The following is a 23,489-nucleotide window of genomic DNA, read 5'->3' on the forward strand; positions in this document are numbered from 1 at the left end:
CCAAGAATATAATTTTATTTCTCACGGAAAGACCCATTGGGGAATTTGGCAATTGGAAAAACACAAAAAAACAAAACAACTAAACTAAACTGAACAAACAAAACTAAAAGGCAGAGGTCAACCCAAGGGTAAAGATAATAAAGATAAGCATGAATTATAAGCAGGATCTTGTGATGCCTCTAACTTTATTAACAAGAAATAGACAGAATTTTATGTTCCTGAAGGCCTGTAAAATAAAGGGGCAAAGGGCGGTCTATCAACTGAGGGAGAGAATATGGGAAAAGACCTCAGACATGTGAACTGAATTTCATAATTTTGCCAAGTTAAAAATAATTTGAAAGCTTCTACATTATCATACACAATTTCTGGACTTAGTTCAGAAGTAGAATGTCAGTTTCTGAAAGACAAAGCATTTCTTCAAATACAAATAAAATGATGCACTAAATTAAATGAAAAGTAAATAATAACATTCAGTTCCTGTGTGCTTCTACATTTTTTACTTAAAATAATCGCATAGTTTCTTTATTAACATTTACTCAGTCATTCAGCAAATTCTTATTGGTCCCCTTCAATGTGTCAGGTACTGATACAGGAATATTTGATAATTCTGTACATTACATTCAGTAATGACTGTTATTACTAAATTAAGTTTTATATTGAAAGATAATAAAGCAAATGATTAAAAAATAAAGCAAGTGATTAATTTAAAAAGGAGATTCTAATTAGATTCATGGACCAAATTTTGGAGAGATGTCAGGCAGCCCCCAGTTATTTAGCTTATTAACAATCTTGTATATATTTTTCTGGAAAACAAAAACTGTGACCAAAAAAATGTCTCAAGGGAAATGATTTTGACTGATACACATGGAGAACTTTTGTCTCCAAATTTGTATTAAATGTATAGGAATGATGGAAAAATGCTTGCATTACCACAACACATTTTTATAGTTAATACTTGAATAAATTTATCTATTAAAATTTATTAGAGTCTAATTTCCTTATGTGCAGGCATCTTCTCTTATTGTCACTTTATAGCAAATAGTGTGAATTCAATTCATTTTTGAATGCAAATAGATATGAAGGAATTGAAAAAACAATTGGCTCAAAATCATCATTTCTGACATACTAGATTTTTCTTTGATAGTGCCTGTTACAAAATAACAATAAAACTGTTTTCTTTTTTGTTGATATTCTCTACATGTGCTTGCATTTCTTAGAAAAAGAGGGTAAGTCAATGATAATATAAGTATCTCTGAACTCCTAGAAAATTGCATATTTGTTAATTGGTGGTTTGAAACTAGAAAACGATTTCCCTATGAATATATATATAATCATATATAAATATATGATTTCCCTATGAATATATATATTATATATATTTATTTATATATATACATATATATACATATATATACATATATATGTGTATATATATATGCTGGGTATATTGTTGGGTAAATTTCCAGAGATGAAATTGTTGAGTCATAAAATAACCTATATTCAACTTTATTATACATTGCTAAGTAGATTTCCAAAGTGGTTTTGTCTATTTACATATCTCCAAATAGTCCATAAGAGTATTAGTTTTACTATTTAAATACCATTTGATTTTGCTGTTTTTTTTGCATTTTTGATATTCTAGTGGTTGTGTATCTCACTGTAGTTGTAATTCACATTTTAATGGTGAATTTGAAAGTTGAGCAACTTTTTATAACTTTTTTGGTCATTTAAATTTTTTGAAGTACCCATTAACATTTTTGCCAATTCTCAAAATTGGGCTTATTGTTTTAGTTGGATTTGTAAGACTTCTTATGTTTTCTTTGAGTTCTTTGTGAGATAAATATATTTCAAAAACATTTCTCCCACCTTACAGCTGGCCTCTTTTATTGATAAAAAAACTTTTAAAGAAAAAAAGACTTAAATTTTAATGAAGTTCATTGTTCTTTTACTTTATGATTTTGTTTGCTGTTCAAGAAATATATACCTACTCTGAGATGATAAATATAGTTTCCTTTATTTTCTTCTAGAAACTGTTTCTCCTTTTTGACATGTAGGTTCACGATCCACTTGAAATTAATTTTTCTGTGCAGTGTGAGGTATTTTTTTTCCATATGGGTATCCAATTGTCATAGCACAATTTCCAGAAAAAAAAATTCATCATTTCCCTATTCTAATTCAGTGTCACTCATGTCAAAGCCTTTATATGTTGGTCTCTTTCTAGTCTATGCTATCCAATTTTCTATTCATTTGTCCTTACACCAATGCTATATCATGTTAACAACTGTAGTCTCATGATGATCCTTGATATTTGGTTGTAAAATCCTTCAACTTTTTTGTTCTTCTTCAAGATTGTCTCAGCTATTAATGGCCTTTTGTATTTCCAAATAAGTTTTGAATCAGCTTAGCAATTTATACACACACGCAGGGCTCGATCTCATGAGCCTGAGATCATGACCTGAGCTGAAATCAAGAGTCAGAGCCAACAAAGTGCCCCTAGTCCATTCCTTTTTTAAGGGAAATTTTACATTTACTAGTATAAACCACAATCCTAACAAGATACAGAATATTTTTATCACCTCAGAAATTTACTCCCTGCCTCTTTCCAGTTAATCATCCCCCTGAGGCAAACACTTTTGATTTTTTTAACTATAGATTAATAGATATAAATAGAATTATACATTAGACGCTTAAGAATATGTTGGTCATATTTATTCATGTCATCGTGTATACCAATAGCTCCTTTTTATTGCTTAGTAATATTCCATTATTATCATTAATATACCATACACTGTTTATCCATTCTTCTGATTATGCACATTTTGAGTCATTTCCAGCTTTGTGCTATTATGAATTAATTACTATGAATATTCTAGTCCAAGTCTTCGTGTGGGACATATATTTTTATTTTTGTTGGGTAAATAGTTAGAAGTAAGCTTATAAGGGAATAGGAAAAGGGTACCTGGGTGGCTCAGTCAGTTAAGCATCTGACTCTTGATTTTGGCTTAGGTCATGAGCTCAGGGTCATGATCTCAGGGTGGTGAGATCGAGCCCCGCATTGGGCTCTGCACTCACCAGGGAGTCTGCTTGAGATTCTCCCTCTCCCTCTCCTTCTGCCCTTCCACTCCAACCCCCTCTTGCCCCATGCATGCTAAGTAAATAAATCTTTTTAAAAAATAAGGGAATAGGAAAGATTACTATTTAGTTTACAAGACATTGCCACAACTATTTCCAAATTAGTTCCAACACTTCACTTTCTGATTACCAACAACATGTAAGAGTTCTGCTTGTTCCATATCCTCACCAACATTTGATATTTGTTTTAAATTCTAATGAGTGCAAAACATTATTTTGTTGTGGTTTTGTATTTAATAATCTTATGGGGTGCCTGGATGGCTCAGTTGGGTAAGTGTCTAACTCTTGATCTCAGGTCTTGATCTCAGGGTCATAAGTTTGGGCCCTGAGTTGGGCTCCACTCTGGGTGTGGAGCCTACTTAAAAATAATAATAATTTTTGAAGCTATTATAAGTGGTAGCATTTATAGCCCACTTTCAAATTTTTTGTTCCTAGCTTATAGTCAATAGAGTTGATATATTTTGGTACATTGGCACTGTATCCCACAACTTTGCTAAATTATCTTCTTAATTATAATAACGTATCTGTAGATACTCTGGGGTTTTTAATATATACGATCACATCATCTGCAAATAATGATGGATTTATATTTCATTTTAAATTCATATACATTTTATCAAACAAGATTTCTTCATTGAAGGATTGCAGCATTTGACACACCATCTAGAAAAAATAGAGTGCTTTACAATTTATTTTCTCCTTTCATTATTTCTGTATCAACATGGTAGCATTTCTTAAAGCAAAACATTTAAAATGGAAAGAAAAAGAGTAGTTGGTAATGAAGAAATATATCTTATGAAGGCCTGAGGGAAGTATTCAATGCACAGTTTTTTGTGTCCTTAGTAAAAAAGGAGGCTGATAACACAAGAACCTGAGGTCTTCATCTTGAGATCTGGGCTTTAGGGGAATCCCAGGGTTTCCCCTTAAAGAAGATCTGATGAGGACTGTTATTGGCCAACAGGGCACAGGGTTAAAAGAGCAACAATCCAAATACCTGAGAGCTGTACTCAGAGACTATGAGCTGTCTATGCTTCTTGAAAGAAACCCACTTCATTTATTCTCCTGAATCAGGGACTGTCAGAGAAACCTTGCACAGTTATTGTAAGGAAAGACTGAACCATTGGGAATACTTGTGGGTAAGTGTTTTAGCTCAGAGATTTTGTAAATGCAGAGAAAAATACTGGCCAAAGCATGCACATTTGACTGTACCTGTTTTTGTTGTTTGTACAGTCAAGAGGCCGTATCTTTAAGCAACAAGTCTGAATAGTCCATTCAATTACCATGAGCTTTATAATAAGAGGTTTGCACTGAATAAAGGAGAGGAGATATCAATGCAAGTAGACAATAGCCAAACAGACACTATTTCCAGTTCAGAGATGAGCTCTTTCTTCCTACAGCTATTGATTAGAAGACATCTACAAGAAGTCATTCATTGCTTAGAGATACTGTTCCCCTTCATTGTTCAGAAGTAGAAGACAGAAAATCTGCACACATACAGGACATCTACGAGGCCCTGACCATAATTCTGACCTTAGTTAGGATGTTAGATTACAACCAATGCATACCCATTTTTTAAAAACTTATTGTTTACCACATTCACTTTATTCAACATAAATGACACATCATATTATGCACATAGTTGAGTAGTTGCCACAATAAATAATATGTGTATCTATAGTTTAAGACTAATACAGGTTATTTGTTTATAATTCCGCAACTAGGCTAGAATCAACTGGGTGATACTTTTGCTGGTCTTGTCTGGGGTCTCCTCTAAAGCTACTGTCATCTGGTAGCTTGACAGGCTGGGTTGTCCAAAAGGGTCTCATTCACATGCCTGGTGGTTTGCTATGCCTGTTGTCTGGGGTTCCTCATCCTGCTCCATTTGGACATTTCAGCAGAATAACCTGCTGGAGCAAATGGCAGTCATGGGATCCTAGGAGGATAAATACCAATGGTCAGGCACTCATCAAGCCTCTATTTACCTCATGTTTGCTGATTTGTGATTGGCTAACCAAATCACAAGACCCATGTCTGAGTCAATGTCTGAAAGTGTGAATACTAGGAGACATGATTCATTGGAGGCCATTAATTTAATAATCTATAATGATGCCCCACAGTAAATAAAATAATGGCTTATTTGTCTCATTTATTTTCTTGTCTTCATACACCTTAAAATTTTTGATAATTTTTAGACTTACAACAGAAGCAAAAACAAAAACAAAAACAACCAAAAAAAAAAAACAGTACAGAGAATTTTCATTTACTTTTCACCCATTTCCCCTAATGTTGACATCTTACATAACCATAGTACAACTAAGAAAACTAAGAATTTGTCATTAGGGCAACATTATTTACTAACATACAGGCTTTATTCAGGATTCATTGATTTTTCTACTAATATTATTTTTCTCTTTCAGGATCCAATCCAGGATCCTTATTACTACATCTCCTTAGTTTTCTCCATTCTGTGACAGGTCTATAATCTTTCCTCATCTGTCATGACCTTGACACTTTGCTGGACAGTTATTTTGTGAAATGTCTCCAGATCTGGATTTATCTGATACTGTTTCATGATTGGATTAAGCATATGCCTTTTTGGCAAGTACACCACAGAAGTAATGCTGTGACCTTCTCAATGCCTCTATTAAGAAGTACAAGATGTCAATAAGTAGTGACGTGCTAGTGATATTTAACTGGATCACCTGGTTAAGATAGTATCTGCCAGGTTTCTCCACTGAAAATATCTATTTTTTCCTAAAAACAGCTCTGGAATCAATTAATTTTCCAGGAGAAAGGAAGAATGAGTTAAAAATATTTACCTTTAATCTTTTTCTTCTGAATTTCTTAGTATAGTCTCACAAAACACACGGTAATATAGCTCATTTTCTCCAATTATCCTTATAGTTCCAGCCAGGAGTATTGTTTTATGATATTTTTGTTATATTTGACTATTTCTACTAGGAATAGTTTGTCCCTTATCTTAAATTTCAATGAAATTTCTCCCACCCATCTCTAAGATTTTCCATAAATCTTAGCTTCCTTCTCTGTGTATTTTTAAACAACTGTTAAGATACTATCAAAGCTCACCCAATTAAAAAGTGCAAGGTATTTACTTATGATAAACATGACTCTACAGTTCAGTGACATGACAGACCCTTGCAGAGCGCTCATCAAAGGGATGAGAAAGTGACTCATCAAAATGACATTAGTATGTTTTTTGATGTTTTGTATTTCAGCATTTCTGTCTTGCAGCACAGGCACTGATTTTCTTCTGGTTCTGGACTACTTTTCAAGCATGTTTTCATAATAAACAATTTTGGTTGATAGAAATAGTGTCAGACATGCTAACTGATCATTTATAGTACATTTATATTGTAAGTGCAGGGTTCCTTTCCTGTAATGTAACCCACTATATGTGCAGGTGTCATTTGGCCCTCTTTGCATTTCCCAGTAGCAAGGTGGGTCAACAGAAATGATACAAGAAAATACTAATATACTTGATATTGTTATTGTTAGTAATAAGTCCTTTGTCTCTGACCAGGAATATCACGGCTTCAAATAGGGAAAAATCTCAGACTCTGCACAGGTCTTGATACCTGCCTGTCACTTTCCTTCCTGACTTCCTGTACAATCTTAAGCTGAAGAAGAACACACACAGAGGAAATTAGTGCCAGATGGAAGTGCCAAATTGTGGAGAAAACAGGTTAAAATAAATGGGTGGTATACTAAAAAGTTGGAGATGAAGCATTTGGATTTGGGGGAAAAAGATGCTTAAAAGTATGAATTTGTACCGGGAAAGCAATAAAAACTCAGCTACCTCCCAATTAATCTATGATTTTATTCTCTATGAGATTATATTGCAACTCTACTGGCATTTTTTTTTTTGCTTGTGAAATTTTTTTTAAGTTTTTATTTAAATTCCAGTTATTTAACATACAGTGTAATATTAGTTTCAGGTATACAATATAGTGATTCAACACTTCCATACAGCACCCAGTGCTCATCACAACAAGTGCACTCCTTAATCCCCATCGCCTATTTTACCCATCACATGCATTATTTTTAATTCATCAAATAATATAAGAATAAATGCTAGTGAATAAAAGTAAACAATACAAGAGTTGGTACTGGGAAGAGTTATAAAATGACTTCATTCCCTCTCAACCCAACCTAACCCTTCAGCAATAAATACTGCTAATGATAGTGTTTCCCCATGTATAAAAATCAATAGCAGCATGTGTGAGTGTATATAATTTTAGTTAACATTTGCAATGCAACTGGGGTTATGCTTTATATGCTTGTTATTTTTTATTTCTAACTTAACAAGTATTTGGAGAATCTTTTATGTTTGTGTATTTGGCGTTACCTCATACTTATAATTGCTGCTAAATATTGTTCAGTGTATTTAACTATCCCCCACTTTATAAGCATTTTATTGTTCACTCTTAGCAATGGTGATACTATGAGTATCATCACATTCATTAGTTTTGAGTGGCTCATACCATGTGTCAGTACTGTTCTGGGTCATTTGAATAAGTCATCCAAGGCTTCTTTTGAGCATGTGAGAAACTTGTTGCCAACATAGCATGTTGAAGTTTAGAGATCTGCATTTCAAAAGTTAAGAGATAACTGGATCAGAGTTTATTGCTTATACTTCAGACTAGTTCCTCATATTCCAACTTTACAGTTTTAGGAGCTTACGTGGACAAGATTATGAACTTTCATATTCTATGTGAAGGTCACAATCAACTCTTCTAAAGGCATTCTTTGACAGAACCAATTTTGGCATCCATATTGGCTCAAAACAAGGCCCCAGGCAATGAGAATACATGAGTACAGGTCACTAATATAAATAGAACAGGTTCTTATATCAGTTCTGTGCATTGCACAGAAGGAAGAGACATCTTGAAATAAAATCATCAGGACCAAAGAAAGAAATATTTCAGAATATCTTCATGTGAGTGCAAATGTCACCAATCCTATTTAAGTGGATGTTTGCAGAATCTGTTTCTGTATTCAAATTCAAGTATGAAGAATGTGGATTGTTGGAAATAAAGGGCCACCTTAAGAGAACATGCCATGTGAAATTCAGTCCTATTATCTAGTTTATTCATTCTTTAGCAGTATTTAAATAAGCATTCAGTTTTATTTTTTATTAAATATTATTGTCATATATTACATATCATATGTATTTTTATTTGAGAGGTTCTATTTGATTATCAAAATTTTCTTACCATTTTTAATGGTTTCTTATTTGTTGGTCATCATTTCTTTCCTCTGTGTTTCTTCAAGCATACTAAAGGTAATTTTTCCCCTTTATAAGTGGAAGTTATTATATCTGAAATACTCTTATAGTTGCAGGTTAGTGTCTCAATTTCACGATTCTTTTTCAGTTCACATTTTATAGAATTCATTTGTGGGAGCACTAAGGAATCTGAGTTCAAGGATACCTTCCTGCAAAGAGGTTTTGTATTTGTTTTTGCCAGAAGTTAGGGGACATATTTGCCCATAGTTGGGATCATATTTTTATATAATTTTTGTCAGTTATTATTAATTTCACTGTTACAACTACTTCTGCATAAACATAATTTTCAAAGATTGCTTAACATTCATATGTGAGTGTAACAATTTAAGTAAGCATTCTCTTCTTGGACATTTTGATTGTTTTCAGTACTATAAATAACTTCACAAAAGATGCCTTTATTCATGAGGTTATATTTAGAGCTACTTACTCACGCTGGATGTAAGATTACTGGGGCAAAGATAATGAAGCGTTCTCAGGTCCTTGATTGTCAAATTGCTATTCAGAAGGGTTATAGCAATTTACACTCCTTTAAGCAGTGTATCCAAGTGCCCATCTCAGTCCACCTTTACTCTGCTCATTTGTGGGTTAAAGAGGGCATCTCATTGTGTTTTTTTTTTTTTTTTTCAGTTTCTAGTGATGTTGAGCATTTTTTACATATGGTATCCATTATGTTTTTCTTTTGCTGAAGAATCCTTGTTAAATTGTTATCTTAGCTTTATTTTTTGTTTCTTTGTTTATTATTAACCTCATCTTTTCTTAGATCCTGATGACAAGTTCTGGGAAAACCAGTTTAAGAATTTAGGCAACTCTGGGACTTTCCTTTATTCCATTTGTGCACACAATCTACTTACAATTTTAGGATTTTGGACTTCTGGTTTGTATTATAGATTTAGTTTTATATAGGTCAGAGACTATACACCTAAATCAAATATACCCAATGATTAAATGGTAGGCCAAATGTCTTCCAATGAAAAAAATTATTGCAATCAAAGTAATCATCCCAATTTTATCCCAAATCCAACTTTGTTAAATTTGGTACCTTCTTCATCTGTCAATATTGATTTTAGTATATGTGCTGCCAAAGCGAGCACCGTCTGTCAATATTGATGATCTAAAATTAACATGATACTTAATAAATGACTCTTTGCATTTGCATATTTTCAAATTTTAGACTCTATTCTCCCGAATTCAGGGGGCAAAAAGAATAACAAGATAATCAGTTTCCATGTCTATAATGGTAATAGTTGTCTAACAGTTAATAAACTGATTCAATAACTTGTGAGATACATTGATATATTACACACAAACTCCAGATGTTATGCTGGTTTATTAGCTGTGTGTGTGTTGGACATGTATGTGTGTTTGTATGTATGTATGTAGCAACATATAAAACTGGTGCCTATGTATATGCAATGGCATTAACATTTATATGTAATAGCACATACACATATGTGCACATATCCATATTTTTAGCTGGAAGTTAATTTTTATTTTCCTGTTGTCTCAGAATTTCAGATTTCTTAAAAGCTTGAATTTCAGGTACTAAATTATCTACTTATTGCATGATAACATATTGTAAAACAAACTTTGTAGCACGTGGCTTATTTTGTCCTTCTGTGTGCTTCCAGGGTCGTGATGCTGGGTCAGGAGAGGGTGAGTAAGGACTTATATAATAAGAGTTATCAGAAAACTGGGACATTTCCTCTCTTTTCAACCAAGCCAAGTTAAGGAGAATTCAGAGAACCATCTGAAAAGTTTAACAAGTGTCACCAGAGTTTGGGAGCCATAGGGAATATATGTGACTCATATTTTAAAAAGTCTAAAGGCAAGGTGTGTCCTGTGCAGCCTCTGATGGCAGAACAGAGAGGATGAATGTAAATTTCATTTTATGTCCACTAGCAGGAGAGGTCAGGGGCCTGTCTCTCATGGTCTAATGTGGCGGGAGCCACTGTTAGTTAACTTGGGAAAGAGTCTACCCAAAGAGGCACTTACTAGGAGAAAACAGAATGTCTGGGTATGACAGGCTGTGGAAATCGAGGGACTGAGAGAAATCATAGTTGTCTGCTGGAAGGCACCTGAAGCACATAAAAGACCTACAGGCTGAGGTCCCAATTTGAAAAATCTCAGAGGAGAAAAAGTCTTCATTTGATATCTGCCACATGAGTGGGTATCAGTGCCCATGAAAAACCTACCAGTCAAGTAAGAGGACACCTCTCATAGCGACAGCCTGCCTTAATGCAGAGAGCCGCTAGGTCCTCCTTGATTCACTTAGTCTGAGCTGCTTGTTTTCGGGGAAGACTTTGCCTGCACACATTTTAAAAATCATGGAAGCCAAAGGTGGAAAAGTTAAAGAAATAAAATAACAAAATCAGAAATAGAAAAAATATATATTTGGTGAGTAGCATTTACTCTTCCTTTTAAATTATATTTCTCACCATGTTGTGACCACTTTGAGAAATGCATGCCTTGTTTTCTGTCTGTCTTTCTCCCCTCGCCCCCTCCTGCATCCTCTTATTTACACAGAATCAAGTTAAAAATACACTCTGTTCAAGGTACATCATGACTTTCAATTCCTGGAAGGCTCATCTCTGCTAATTTTCAAACACCGAGGTCTTTTCGGATTTTAATCATTCTTATTGATTTCTAGCTTAATTTCCAAGGGGTCGGAAAACAAGTTCGGCATGAATTCAGAACTTTGAAATGCACTGGCACTGCTTTATGGCACAGCAGTATATGATTAGTCTTCATAAATTCTCCACGTGAGTGTGAAATAAAGATGTTCCATCCAAAATTTATAGATGCAGCATTCTAGATAAGTCTCCTTTATTAAAAATGTTCTATCCTTATTTTTGTCTGACTGTTCTATCACTGAGAAGTGTGTATTAATATTTCCCAGTATAATTATTAATTTTATATCTTTTCCAGTAATATTTAATTTTTTTATATTGAGATCATATAGAGACATAAAAATTCAAAATAGTTTGTTTTCCTGATGAAACAAACTTTTTGTCATTATAGGATGACCTTACATATCTGTACAAATGCTTTTTGTCCAAAGGTCACTTTGCAGTTATTAATGTGGATATATGCATGTCATATCTTTATTATGTCTTTTAATTGTATTTGATGGATTTACTCTAAAAAGTTACATTTTAAAAATCCAGTCTGATGATCTTTGTCTTTTGATCAGATCATTTAGAACACTTACATAAATGAAATTATCAAAATATTTGCTCATAACTTTATAATACCATCTGTAATTTTCAAGTGCCCTTACCAGTTTTATACTTCCTTTTTTCATTTCTTGACTTTTTTAGAGTGTTTCAGTAATTACATTTTTAAGTTTTCATTTGCATTACACATTACATTTTTATTATCTCATGGCTATATATAAAATTTTAACAGGCATAATTATCAAATCTGAGTTTCTTGAAAATATTGTGTTCTTTTATATATCGAACTAAGTTTTCCTTCAAAAAGAAAGGCTATGAAAAATCAGGTTGGACATCCAATACTAAGTAGTTTTGTACTAATGAGCCCTTCTTTAATATTTTGTTAACATCGAACTCCATTCACCCCGGAGGCAAATGGGGAAACTTTAGCAAAACAGCTGCTCTAAAGCATTGGATAAATTTAATTACAAATCTAAAATATAACAATGGTAGGTATAAAAGAGTAAGAACAATACACACAGTACATGCTCTGACAAAGTGGAAATAACGCAACTTAAAAGGGGGAGGAGAGTGGTGCCTGGGTGGCTCAGTCAGTTAAATGTCCGACTCTTGATTTCAGCTCAGGTCATGATCTTGGGGTCCTGGAATTGAGCCGCCAGTCAGGCTCTGTGTTCCTCGGGCAGTCTGCTGGAGATTCTCTCTACCTCTCCTGTCCCTTCCCTCATTTGCATGCACATGCTGTCTCTCTCTCTCTCTAAAATATCGATATTTTTTTAAAAGTGGGAGGAGAGAGAAAAGTGAAGGGAAATATAAAATTGCACTGTTGATGATCACACAGATGAGAAACAAGAGCAATGCATAATATTTTCAGTGGACACAACATCAGTAAGATTCTAGGTTGGGTAGCTTGGGACTGAAGAAATTATATAAAGATAATAGCCTAAGTGTGCCCAGTGGGACAACAACAAAGTCATAAATACCCAAAGAAATACAAAACAATAGAAAGTTTCAATTCAAAGAAAGCAGATGACATGGTGGAAGACAAATAGAAAATATAACTTAACACAAAGCATAAAATAATCTGACAGGACAGAAACTAAACAAATCCATTTAATCAAAATATTTAACTGTACTTATCTCACCTTTCTAAAAGAGAAAAGATGTAGGTGCACCTGGGCAGCTCAGTCAGTTAAGCATCCAAATCTTGGTTCTCAGGTCATGATCTCATGGGTCATGAAATTGAGCCCCGCACTGGACTCTGCACTCAGCAGGGAGTCTGCCTGAAGATTCTCTCCCTCTTCCCCTCCCCCTGTCCTCTCGCTCTCTAAAATAAATAAATAAATCTTTAAAAGAGAAAAGATATTCTGATGGCATAGAAAGCAAGACCCAGCCATCTGCTATATAAAAGGGATACACCTAAAACAAAGCCATTAACAAAAGCTAAAATTACAAGATGATAAGGAAATACTAGGCAAATGCAACAACCCAACAAAAGAACAGGGTGACAAACATAATTATCTGACAAGTCTGAATTTAAGCAAAGCAAAGCACCATGGAACAAGACAAAGAAGTAATTTATAAATGTAAAGACTAAAACTTACAATGAAGATATAAGAGTTATGGTAAGGAGGGATTTTAGAATACACACTTATGTAAAATAAATCAATAAATAAAAAGCCAAGGAGTCCTAAATGACAATTTAAAGGAAGATATTAAAGATACATAATAGATATCCCACTTTGTGTACCAATGCTAGAAAATAAAGCTTCTTTTTAAAAGTACAAGGAACATTCATGAAAATAGACTATTTATGCAAAAAAGTAATATATTTCCAAAAGCAGATGGAACCTTTAAGTGTGTGAGGAGTTAACTCCCTAGAAGTAAATGTTTGATCAATAGGAGATAGAGAAGAGCCAGTACATAAATCCTCACTTTGGAAGACACTTTTGTCCGATGTTTCTAGTGTTCTGTCAAAAAAAAAAAAATACATTGGTATATATGGGCTGTGAAATACAAATTGCATAATTTTAGTGATTCCACAGAGGAGTTAAATAGACTGGTCTTACATTTGCGTTTAAAATGGTGATTGCATGATATAAAGATGAATGGAAAAATTTACCCCCAAATTTAAAATTTTAATTTTTCTTTACTTTGAATGACATGAAATAGCAAATAAACACCATCCCAAGTACAGCGCTAAGCTGCAGGCAGTAGAAAAAGCCAAATATTTTAGTATCTTTATGGTACGCTTTCCCTGCTTTCTGAATAAGGTGCCCCACACTTTCATTTGGCACAGGGCATTGCAAATTAGGCAGCTGGCCCTAATTGCAGTATTTCTGTTCTTTATCTTATTTTTTTCAGATTTATTTATTATTTGAGAGAGAGAGAGAGCAAGGGGGAGGGGCAGAGAGAGAGAGAGAGGGAGAGAGAGAAGCTCAGGCAGACTCCCCGCTGGGTGTGGAGTCCAATGGGAGGATCGATCCCCGACCCTGAGATCATGACCTAAGCCACAATCAAGTGTCAGCTGTTTAAGCTACTGAGCCACCCAGGCCCCCCAAATCTGTTCTTTATACATATGCATCTTACTTAAGTATAATAAATTTTTGGAACCCCTTCCCCCACCACCAAGAACCAGTTTTGGACCCCATAAAGGTACTATCACACCTATTGAAAATGCATGCTTTATTTATTTATTTTAAGATTTTATTTATTTATTTGAGAGAGAGATAGAACATGAGCTGAGGGAAAGGCAGAAACAGATTCCCCACTGAGCAGGGAGCCTGACATGGGGCTTGATCCCAGGTCCTGGTATCATGACCTGAGCTGAAGGCAGGTGCTCAAGCAACTGAGCCACCCAGGTGCCCCTGAAAATGCATGTTTTAATACTTCCATCAATATCTGCAGCCATTTGACAAATACTGAAAACATTTTGAGGACTGTTCGATATGGGGTCTGAGCTGACACTGGTATCAGAGACACGGAAAGTCACTTTTGTCCTCTGAGTAGAGCAGGAGCTTATGGAGGGGAAGTTCTACGCCAGCATGGCCAGCGTGGGGATGCATCACCGTATTGGCTTCCTATACTTCACTGCCTCAATTCCCCTGACCCCCACTCACACTACACAGGGATTACACATTATAGTAGTTTTAGAGCATAAGTTTTGCCCCAAACTCTGTTTTCTAGGGGACTGTTACATGTTACTTAATCTCTTGTTTGTCTTCCATAAAGCTTGAAATTTCACTGGTGACACATTAGTTTCCAAATCCACCTCATACTTGTCATGATTTTCAGCTTTTGTGACCAATAGTGTTACCACTGGGAAGGTGTTGAACCCTGTGACCTAACTTCTGTTTTTGGTGTTTAGGAAATGGGTGACTGAAAAGCTCCAGAACAGATTGCTGTTTGTTTCAAACCATGGAGGATGGAGAAGAGCAAATTCTCAGGTGTGGACCAGCTCACCTACATTTGTCATGGTGATGCTAGGATCCAGGGATGCCTGATGTTTCCCTGCCAAACTGGCTATGCGGTCTGACTTGTGGTTTTCTTAACCTGTGATTAGGCAATGATATAGGCAAGGTTAACAAAACAATGGAGAGGAAAGGAAAGTGTTTTTATCCCCTTTCCCATCAGTGACATCTTTCTTTCTAAGCTACCACTTATTTTCCACACATTCTGCTTCCTAACGGGATTCCCCCCATCTTTTTTTTTTAATTGTTAGATTTGGGGGAAAAAGAGATGTTCTCTTCTGTAGCATCACCAGGGTTGGGCTAGAGAGGAGAACCCACACTAGTTTTTCAAAATGAAAAAACATTGAATTTTAAATTTTTAAATATTAAAGGGGCAAGGCAAGATAATTTGTAAGGCTATGTCATTTCACGTTTTGCTTAAAAAAAGGATTCATATTAAAATGCGCTTACTTTTTACTTAGTTTTTGAATTAGATGCTTCATGGTTAATCATTAACATATTAGTTCTGTTATCATGACATTATAAATGAATAGCAACTAAAGGAAGGAGGGTTGCTTGATGAATGCTTAGAAAGTGAATACTTGCTATTTCAATATAATACTGTCTCAGGAAAGTGAAATGCCAGAGGTTAAGTTCAATTCCATTTCAGTGTAAAATAACTTATTAAGAAGTAATATTAATTGTATAATAGCAATGATTGAGAGCAGAAAACCGAAACACATGTATCTCTTTTAAAAATGCCTCAAATCCTAGCATTAATATCTGTTATAAACTCATTGTATAGAGAGAAGCTATAATAAATCAAAACAATCTTCATTTATAATGACAATAAACTTTAAAAATGATATTGTGAAAAAAGCTGATATAATAAATAGGGAAACATGAAATATTAACTATGGAATGTTTGAGACACTCTGCTTAAAAACGTCCTCATTATGAATCATTTTCTTCCCAAGGATAAAGCATATGCAGGAATGATATCATTCTGTCTAAGATTAACATCCTTACAGAATCTCAGAGCCATTCCTATCAGTCAAAATTTTATATTAGAGGTTATTTTAAATCTATAAATATAAACTTACCATGATAATGAAATTATTATGGTTATTATGATAAAGTTTCTGTTCTAAATTAACTTTTCTTTCCTATGTATTCAGGCATTCTTTATATATTTCTAGTAAGGACCCAACTTTCATGTAGTACTGCTTTACAGAACAAATGGGGAAGGCAAGTCAGAGTTGAAAAATCACTTACTGATATTTCAATGACTAGTACAAAGGGATTTTGGATTATTCTTGATTTTGTGTTACCTGTTCACTGTCCTCCACAATTAACATGTGTAGTTGATACTGGCTTTATGAAGTTCTGAGTCATCACATTATGTAGCTAAAACAGCATCCGTTCCGTTTAACCAATGATTGATTAAATTATTTTTAACAACTAGTACTGTCCTTAAACCAGTGTTTTTCTTAAATGGCCATCACCATTAAGGTCATTTGTGAAAATTATTCAGTCTGTTAGAAGAGAATACAGATACAAAAATAAGATCAGTCCAAAAATTATTAGCTACTATGGTTTGATCTATAGTTGTGCCTTTTTCATGTTATCGTGATTCAAGTGCCTCAAAAGAATGAACAAATATTAAGTGTAATGCTACCTACCTAGAGTATATGTTCATGAAAAATTAATGGGCGGTTAATAGTTTCAGGGGACTTGGCATTCCTGACTTACCTGCACCAACCTTAAGGTCTTCAATCTTCTCCTTATACATTGTCTGTGCTGCTTCTTCATTAATTTCACATCAATTAATGATACATTCTGTTGATACAATCCTAAATGATGTCTAATTGCTGTCCACATCAATTTAAAAATTTCAGATAAGGGAGTATTCGGGGTATTAGAATAGATGTTTCAAACATTAAAAGCATGAAACAAGATACTCTTTTTTTAATTTTTTACTTCTAATGAATATAAATTGTTTAATGTAAATTAAATACAAGGAAAACCAACAATGTTGTACAACTTTAGTTATGTCTAGAAAGTTCTTAGAGTTCTGGAGCAGGTCTATTATTTTTGGAAATTATATATTGAGTGCCTTCCATATGAGGTTTTTCCTGACTTTCTGGCCCCTTTTGAATATCTACATTATTTGATGTCTGTCCAAAAGTGTTTCCTAAATACTGACATGCATACCAATCACCTGATGATTCTACGAAAATACAGATTCTATTTCTGTAGGTCTGTGATAGGGCCTGAGATTCTGCATTTCTAACAACCTCCTAGGGGGTGTTAATGTGCTGGTCCATGGACCATAGTTTAGATACCAAGGTCATTCAGCATTTACAATCTGAATGACATCATTTTTCCTTTTATGTTTTTTACCTTTTGTTTCATATCTATTAAAGTATCTTCCAAATTTGAGCTAGCAAATTGTTTCTCTTAAGCTTATAAAAATTGCTTTAAGAATTTCCTGTATCAGCTATGTTAAGTCCTGAGCATATAATATTTGCTTAATAAAATTTTTGAGCATTTTCAGAGATGCCTACAAAGTTTATTTATTTCTTCATTTAACCAATCATATGTCAAGCATTGCTGTCCCAGAGCTAGGGTAGTAAAGACAGATGGGGCCTTTGTCCTCAAGATTACGGTCTGCAGCATAGACTCAAGGAAGTAAACAGGTTACTAAATGCTTCTTGATTGTACCAGTAACTAAAAAATCACCCCAGTGCTGAGAATGCAGTAAAACAGATGTGTGCTTCTTTCTATTTTTTTTGTAAGTAGGCTCCACACCCAGCATGGAGCCCAATGTGGGGCTTGAACTCAGGACCCTGAGATCAAGACCTGAGCTGAGATCAAGAGTCAGACACTTAACCACTGAGTCACCCAGACATCCCCTTTCATGTTTAGTTTTTGTATTAACACACGACCAGAAGAAGCAGCAGAGTGATTTCAGGATTAAACAGGAAAATAATTTAATCTTGGTCAAAATAAAAAGCATAAGAATAGAAGAGTAAAATACTTGGCACAGATTATAAAATGATGAAAAATTTATATAAGGTCATTTAAAGGGTTACGTACAACAGAAAAAGATAATCAGCAAAAACAAGTGAAAACAAACTTTCTGGGGCTAAAAAGAGAACCAATTCAACTGAAAAAATTATTTTTAAAAAGTAAATTTCTTGTTTGAAATGAATTGTAAGCTATGTTACTGTTAAAAACTGATATCCAAGAGAACATGCAGATAAAATAAGCAAAATCATCTTTAAGGCTTTTATTATTATATGGGATTATATTTTACATATTATTCTCAAGCTTGCTTTTTCCATTAACAAGAACCCCTTTCCATGTATTCCATTTTTTTCTATTTATAGTAGCAACTTAATGTATCTCTTTAATATCCAAATAAAGCACTTTTGGAGTATTTTCTACTTTTAAAAAAATATTATACTTGGCACTCAATTGGCAATCATTAATGCACTCGTCTTCTCCTGTTCTTGTGAGTATCTCTACACAATAAAAGTCCTTTACAGAGAACATTAGTATTAGTTTGCTAGGGCTTCCAGAATAAGGAACCACAGACTGGATAGCAGAAACAAATGTATTTTGCACAAATCTGGAGGCCAGAAATTGAAGATCAAGATGTTGGTAGGGTTGGTTTCTTCTACAGCCTCCTCTCCTGGGCTTGTAGGTAGATAGCCATCTTTTCCCTGTGTATGCCTGTATCCTAATCTCCTTTTGTAAGGATACTGGTCATACTGGATTAGGGTCCACCCTAAAGACTTCATTTTAACTTACTTATCTCTTTAAAGACCCTATCTAGAAATATAGTCTGAGGTAGTGGAAGTTAGGACTTCAACACATGAATTTGGGGGAGGCGGACACAATTCAGTCTATAACAATTTTGATTGAATGCTTTGCACATTTGATTACTTGCTTAATTTGCCTATTATGCTTCAAAACTATGGCAAATTTTTATTCTGAGAAGTTTTTTCTACCCCTCCTCTCTGGTTTCTTAGAGTCATTTACTTTTTCTTTTATGTTAATTGAACATTTGAATCTTTATCTGCTATCAAGTGAAGGGGATTAGACTTTATGCTGGAGGTAATACAGATCCATAGGCATCATTGACCACTTCAAGTTACTGCATTAGGAAGACTATAGCAGTGTGTGGCAGTGTGTTCAGAGTGGATTGCATTGAGAACCTCGAAATACATAGAATCTAGTTGCATAGCAATTGTCACCATCCACTTTTTAGGTGATGAGGGCCTAAAAGAGATAGTAGCAGTAGGAATGTTAAGGGGCTAACATGAAAGGTACTGGAAGGAAGAACAATAATGCTGGGGTAAACTATATGGAAATAATAATTTTGTCTTTTAAAACAATTTTGGAACACATGATCAACTTGAGTTTTAAGAAAGCCAAGGGCTGCTGATCACTAATTATAAATCACTTAACTTGATGTTCTGACACGTCCTTACAAACTCTCTAGTTAGAAGTCCTAAGAAAAAGGCATTGCTGGTATTCAGTTGAAAATACATTTGGGGAAGCATGTGAAATGTGAAAGAAGCACATCAAGCAAAAGTGAAAAATCTATTGGGGATGGGAAAAGACTGGGAAGATGTTTTATAGTGTTCATCTCAGAGTGAAATTATATTTTTCAAAAAAATCAGGAATATTACCAGGAATAGTAAGGGAACTATGAAACAAAAAGTGGAGAAACCAGAAGACTCAGCTCTTACTGACAGTGTATATAAAGAGGAATTTGAGTCCAGGTTCTGCAGTTTATTAACTGTGAATTTAGGTAGCTTATTTTCATCTGTTGAGCTCTGGTTTTCTCAGTTATAAAATGGGAATTATAATTAAATGTGTTACTGAATTATATTAAATATTCTTTGGGAAATATTTAAAATGTACCCCATGAATGATAACTTGTATTATTAGTATTATTATAGGCACTGTCCTTTTCCTCAATAATCATTATATATATAGCTTGTTCTCTAGCTTTCATAAAAACTCCTTCAGAGCAGATTACTCACTTTAAATCAGTGTGCACTCTAGCCCCAATCACAGAGCTTTGTGCATGCTTGCTTTGGAAATGATTATCTTGGAAGTACCACATGTAGGCTCAATGTAGACACATGGTATGTTTAGAATGCAGGGAATACAGGAGAAAACCCTGTAACTAAGAACCCAGTACAACTGGAGAAATTATTTTTAAAAAGTAACTTTCTATTTTTTGAAATGAATTGTAAGTTATGGTAGTGTTAACAACTATAATGACTGCTCACACACTCCAGCAATCCCTACTTGCTGCTACTGAAACATTTTTCCTCAAGATTCATCATTCTGAATGCGGGATCTCATCTGAATTATATCACTCCCTATAGTTCTACCAGGTGTAACTGAAGATAGCAAATATTTTAATACCTGGATATTAAAATTAATATAAATTTTGAGGGGTGTTCATACATCAAAGAAAGTAATCCCAAAAGCTCGTATATTTAATTCTAGAGCACTCTGAAAATGGTATGGTAAATTTTTTCCATTCTATGGCTTTGGAACATTTCCATAAATGTGATAAGATGGGACGTGTGTGCATTAGCACATGTGTACCATGAAGGTACAGATATGTAGCAACTGAGTTAGGGTCATTTATTTCAAGAAATAATAAGGACTTAATTAAATAGAATAGTAATAAGAGTAATTTCCCACATTAAGTCTTGATTAATGCTGATACTAATTAAGACTAAGGAACAACTACATCCTCAGGAGGCAAGCTCGTCTTTTTGTAAACAAGTACGAGTCATCCGGAACCACGTTGGAAAGTGATTTTAAATGATGAGAGGCCACTGAAGAAAAGGGTAATTAACAGTCATCTTTCCTATTAAAAGTAATTATAAACAATTTAATATCATGATGTAGATGAAAATGAAAATGTAAAAAATATATTTTCTTATGTAAAAAAGAAAATGAGTACACTAAACATATCACTTAAAATAGATTAGGAGAACACAGTTTCAAAAATTAGCACATCTGGATTCCTAGGAGCACAGAGCTGCCAACCTCTTTCTTCATACTGTCTTCTTTGAAAAGAAATGCAAATGGTGCTAGAAATTTTACTTTAGAGTGGTTATATTAAAAACAAAAAAAAAATCACGTTCTTCTCTTGATTACTTAGGACCAAATTTCTCAATAAATATGTTACATTAAAAAATACAAGATATTGGGTGCCTGGGTGGCTCAGTTGGTTAAGCGACTGCCTTCAGCTCAGGTCATGATCCTGGAGTCCCGGGATCGAGTCCCGCATCGGGCTCCCTGCTCACCAGGGAGTCTGCTTCTCCCTCTGACCCTCTTCCCTCTCGTGCTCTTTATCTCTCATTCTCTCTCTCTCAAATAAATAAATAAAATCTTTAAAAAAATACAAGATATTTTGCAAAATTGTCAGGCAAAAGAGGAACTAAAATAACTGCACTTTTATTGCATAGACATATATTTTTCAATAATAGGAGAAAACAATAGGATAACATACCAGACAAATATTTCTTTCCCTAACATTTCATACCACACATGATGAATTCTGGAAAGTTGAATAATATTCTTTTTTTTAGCATTTTTACTTAAAAATTATTTGTGTTGTTGTTTCTTTAATTTCAAGTTTTATTTAAATTTCAGGTAGTTAACATATAGTGTAATATTATTTTCAGGAGTAGAATTTAGTGATTCATCACTTACAATACCCAGTGCTCATCACAACAAGTGCCCTCCTTAATATTCACCACCCATTTATCCCATCCCTTCTGCCCACCTCCCCTCCAGCAACCCTCAGTTTGTTCTCTAAAGTTAAGAGTCTGTTTTCTTATTTGTGTCTCTTTTTTCCCCCATGTTCATCTGTTTTGTTTCTTAAATTCCACATCTGAGTGAAATCATATGGCATTTGTCTTTCTCTGACTGACTTATTTCGCTTAGCATAATAGATTCTAGCTTCACTCATGTCATTGCAAATGGAAAGATTTCATTCTTTTTATGGCTGAGTAATATTCCATCATATATCACTTCTTTATCCTTTCATCAGTCGACAGACATTTGGGCTCCTTCCATAGTTTGGCTATCACTGACAATGCTGCTATATACATCGGGGTGCATGTGTCCCTTCAAATCAGTATTTTTGTATCCTTTGGACAAATACCTACTAGTGCAATTACTGGGTCATCGGGTAGTTCTATTTTAAACTTTTTAAAAAACTCCATACTGTTTTGAATAGCATTCTTAATAGCTAAGTAGACCTTCTTTCAGTATGTGAGAACTTATGTGTGTAAGCTTATTTAAAATAATTTCATCCCACAGCAAAGAAACAGTGCTGTTATTAGGTAGCTAAATTGATTTTGAAACATTAGAAATTGTTCAGTGACCACAACATAACTTCAGTCTGAGAAATGCTGAACTAGATGGATTATTTTTTTTTAAATATTTTAAAAAGGGGGAAGAGAAAAGAAATGTATTTTATTTTAAATATACAGGTAATTTTCAATATTTTTATGAAGAACATTAATACAGATATTGAAATTTAGTAGTAGTATACTCAAAATTTAATAGCAACTATTTCATGCTGTTTCTTAAATTATATATAATAAACATAGCAGAACATCTTTTGTGTCATGTTCAATTATGATATTAAAGTTAAATTAACAACAAAGGAAAATGTAACAACTATTTTAAGAATTTCTGATAGAAAAAAACGTATCTAATTTACTTTTTCTTTACAATATAATCAGGATAACACTTCAAACAATATTTTCAATGTATTTCTTATAGATTTTCTATTAGTACAAAACTCAAAACTTAAAAGGATTTCTAGCTTTGTGGACATGCTCTCCTGAAGAACTGGTGAAATTTACTAAAAATAAAATCGCGACCATTTTTTTCTTAACATATATTGCATTATTTGTTTCAGAGGTACAGATCTGTGACTCAACAGTCTCGCACAATTCACAGCGCTCACCATAGCACATACCCTCTCCAATGTCTATCACCCAGCCACCCCAACCCTCCCACCCCCCCACCACTCCAGCAACCCTCAGTTTGTTTCCTGAGATTAAGAATTCCTCATATCAGTGAGGTCATGTGATACATGTCTTTCTCTGATTGATTTATTTCACTCAGCATAACACCCTCCAGTTCCATCCACGTTGTTGCAAATGGCAAAATCCCATTCCTTTTGATGACTGCATAATATTCCATTGTGTATATATACCACATCTTCTTAATCCATTCATCTGTCGATGGACATCTTGGCTCTTTCCACAGTTTGGCTATTGTGGACATTGCTGCTATAAACATTGGGGTGCATGTACCCCTTCGGATGCCTACATTTGTATCTTTGGGGTAAATACCCAGTAGTGCAATTGCTGGATC

At 34.2% G+C, this 23,489-nt stretch overlaps 1 long non-coding RNA gene across 3 annotated transcripts in view; it reads right to left on the reverse strand.

Annotated features, from left to right (window-relative positions):
- The window catches only part of LOC141373619 (uncharacterized), a 419,005-nt gene that overhangs the window by 20,945 nt on the left and 374,571 nt on the right, over positions 1 to 23,489 (reverse strand). The window contains exon 5 of one of the 3 annotated variants that reach the window (XR_012379823.1): positions 4,770 to 5,065. The exons of the other annotated variants lie outside the window; for them this stretch is intronic. This is a non-coding gene — a long non-coding RNA (uncharacterized lncRNA). Of the gene's footprint in view, positions 1 to 4,769; positions 5,066 to 23,489 lie in introns of those variants that run through there. 3 annotated transcript variants of the gene reach the window in all.

The sequence above is a fragment of the Callorhinus ursinus genome, unplaced genomic scaffold (genome assembly GCF_003265705.2).
Source record: "Callorhinus ursinus isolate GAN/ISIS: 27379988/994484 unplaced genomic scaffold, GSC_fseal_2.0 scaffold10, whole genome shotgun sequence".
Lineage (NCBI taxonomy): Eukaryota > Metazoa > Chordata > Mammalia > Carnivora > Otariidae > Callorhinus > Callorhinus ursinus.